The sequence below is a fragment of the Crocodylus siamensis genome, chromosome 15 (genome assembly GCF_052110815.1).
Source record: "Crocodylus siamensis isolate JL-2025a chromosome 15, ASM5211081v1, whole genome shotgun sequence".
Taxonomy (NCBI): Eukaryota; Metazoa; Chordata; order Crocodylia; family Crocodylidae; genus Crocodylus; species Crocodylus siamensis.
This window is the reverse complement of record NC_143409.1, coordinates 30552358-30555641: the sequence shown is the minus strand read 5'-3', so window position 1 is coordinate 30555641 and position 3284 is coordinate 30552358. Positions and strand designations below refer to the sequence as shown.

Sequence of the window (3284 nt, the reverse complement as noted above, 5' to 3'; positions counted from 1 at the left end):
GCTATGTGTTCCTGTCCCCGCTGCCGAGGAGGACATTGCTGCTGGCATCAATGCATTCCTTGGCATGTGAGAGGCCCATGCCCACCTAGCTGTTGGGTGGGGAATCTGGGCCCAGGGGAATGTGGGCAAGCTGGTTGGGTAGAGGCAGCAGGGGCCAGAGCAGGGAGGGCCATTCCCCACCTATTGCAGGCCTTCCAAATGGCTGGGCTGGTGTGGCTGGCAGCTTCACACAATCATGGCTCTTGGTGACAGCTTGCAGCTCCTGGTGGTGTCCTCAAACAACAGAGCATGGCAGGCAGGCACCCAGCCAGGGGTTCCCCCCCTAGGGTGGAGCTGGTGCAGCTGGCAGCCAGTGGTGTCATGACTGGCCATGCCTTGTGGTGGGGTGTGAGGCTGTTGAGCTGTTTTGGCAGGCACTGGCCTGGGCTGCTTGAGCTGTTGGTGAAGGGTGCAGCCAGGGAGCTTGGTGGAACAGGCAGATGGAGGCCCAAGGGACCCTCCCCCAGTGATGCATTACCATGGGTGCCTGGCCAGGGTGGGGAATCAGGCAGGCCACCTGTGTTGCTGTAGACATCACAGCTGTGGCCTGGGTACTGCAGCACGAGGATGCCCATTAGTTGCCACATAAAGGGTATTAACTTACAGGCCATCCCTGACCACAGTTATGGTCAGTGATAGCAACCCGCTGTGCCCACAAAAACTTGACCTTTGTGTGGCACTGCCACACTGACCAGTTGTGCCCAGGCTCCTGCATCCAGCCTGACAGCCCCTCACAGATGTGGGCATTGGAGCACCTGCCCCGCTTGAAGTGGCACTGCACCTCTGCTTTGCTCCACAGTGCCACTAGGTCACCAGTCTCTTCCTGTGACTAGCTGGGGCCCTGGCCCTGGGTATTGTCTATAGGCTTGGGCATGGGCATGGGTGAGGACTTCACCACTGGGGGTCCTGTGCCGGCTCACTAGGCCTCTGTGCAGCTGTCCCTGTACTGCTGGTCCAGGCAGCTGCCTGCAGCGCCCAGTGCAGGGGATTGAAAGCTGTGTGACTGAGGCAATGCCCCACAGCAGCTGCAGGCTCTGGGCAGGGTGCTAGGGGAGGGCCGTGGGCAGCTAGAGCAGGCCTGGATAGCATGGACCTGGCAATGGTGCCAGGGTTCAAGCAGACTGGTACAGCTAAGCTGTGGCCTGCCCAGAGAGACATAGGGGCCTGGAGTGGCCTCAGGCTTCCTGCTAGTGTGCCCCAGGGCTCAAAATGCCTGCAGGCTTTTAAGGGTCTGAGGCAGGGGCTGCCATAGAGGTAGCCCAGCCCTAGGGCAGGAGAGGCTTTCAGCTGAGAGCCCTGGGGCTAGCCTTTGCTGGCCGCCTAGTAGCAGGGCTGACCTGGGAATAAATTTACTTCTGGGTCGCATCTACATGTGCATTACTATGCAGCAACTAATCACAAGTAAATTTTCTACCTGCATATGAAGGTATCAAATTTACCTGTGATTAGGGGTTTTTACTACACAGTAAGCATGCACATGTGTAGACGTGTGCACTTACTGTGCAGTAAACTACACTAATGTGTAGTTAAGCATCTTGTGTAGATGTGCCCACTATCCTATTTTGTGTTAGCAGCATTCCATCCTGCCAGCAGACAGTTCTTTCAGGAACGCAGAACATGCACATAGGAGACAGTAAAAACTCCTCATGGGGCCAAATTCTATCTTCAGTTTACTTGTGCAATCCTACTAGCACTGGTGGAATTCCCAGAAGTAATCCTTTGGATTGTACCACTGTAGTAGAAAATAATGTTTGGTCATTAGACCCTCCTTGGACCTATTATTTTTAGAGTACTTGGTCATAGCCAAATTTGAATTCTAATAAGTAAATGATAGACTTTTAAAAAAAGAATTTAAATTGGTACACAAGAAACCTGGCTTTAAATAATGAATTTTAATTTTGTTTTATTTTCCCATTCATTATTAAATGTTAAGACATATTGAAATCTATTTGATATAACTTTAATACTAAATGTTGTCTTATTTTTTGCTAATCAGGAAGATATGTTATATACACATTGAAGTTATTATTTGACTTATCAAAATTTTATTCAGGTTCTTAATTTATAATTTTTTTACATTAGAAAATGGTGAAAGACTGTTCTTATTTACTAAATCAGTGTGGGTGTGACCATCAGTTGGAGAAACAAAGGAGATCAAAAGATACAAAACGGAGAGTAACAAGCACTCATCAACTTCATATTTATTTCAAACAAATTTAAATTTATTTCAAGCAAATCGAAGGGGTTAGGTTGACAGTGATTTCTTTTTCTTTCTTTTTTTAGCAGGTGTTTGAGTTGAAATACATTTGAACACTAATATACTTGTGTTGATTGTTTTACTTAGGCAGACAAGGTACTTTGGGTAACTATGATATCTTTTATTAGACCAACTAAATATTTGCATCAAGATGTGTTTAAATGGAAATTAAAACTGAGGCAAAAATGCAGAAAGCTAGCATTCTAGAATTATTTTATAGTATGATAAAACTGCATTAAATGTGCTGGATGCCTGGTTTAATAAGGAAATGGAATGTTATCTGTAGTTAGCTAATCAAACCAATTTGTTTCTGGTTATTGGGTCCTGCAAGATGTGCAAACTCAGATCTCACCCTCTTATGCCTAGTTTTATTACTAGTTTAGAAAAAGAAAACAAGCTTTCCCACTCTTTCAAATCTTTCTCACTTTTAAACAAGCTTATTATATAATTGAACTTAAATTAAACTGAAAACTATTCTCTTTACATCTAAGTAAGGTTACACTTGTCAAAAGCTAGTTTCTTGCCTTAGTAAATTCTGGTTCCAGGTGTTTTGCCAGTAACTTCCCCAGCCACAGAGTTTTGATATTTTTTACAAAAGAATAATTACTTTTTATTTAATTTATTGTAATAGATTATAGCAAGCTTAGGTTTTAATATAGATTGTTGTAATTTCACATTTATTTTGAATAGGTTTATATTTAAACAGGAAAATATATTCAAATTAAACACAAAATCCAATTTAAATGAGTTCCTTTTTCTTGACATAATGTTCTAATCCATTTTGCAAACAGCAGTGCAATAACACCGTGATAAATCTTTTTAGTGTCCATAAAAACTGAACCCCAATATGCTTAACATAGCAAATAGTCTAAAATATGGATAGAGTCTGATATAAATATTTCCTGTGTAGAGAATATAAAGCACCCATACGTAGCTTCTTTATACCATAGTATGATACCATCTGCTCAACAGTAACTAAAACAGAAAC

The 3284-nt window shown here is 43.5% G+C and overlaps 1 pseudogene; it reads right to left on the bottom strand.

Annotated features, from left to right (window-relative positions):
* Positions 1-233: 233 nt before the first annotated feature.
* On the bottom strand, positions 234-919 carry LOC149852303 (uncharacterized; annotated as a pseudogene).
* Positions 920-3284: the final 2365 nt, after the last annotated feature.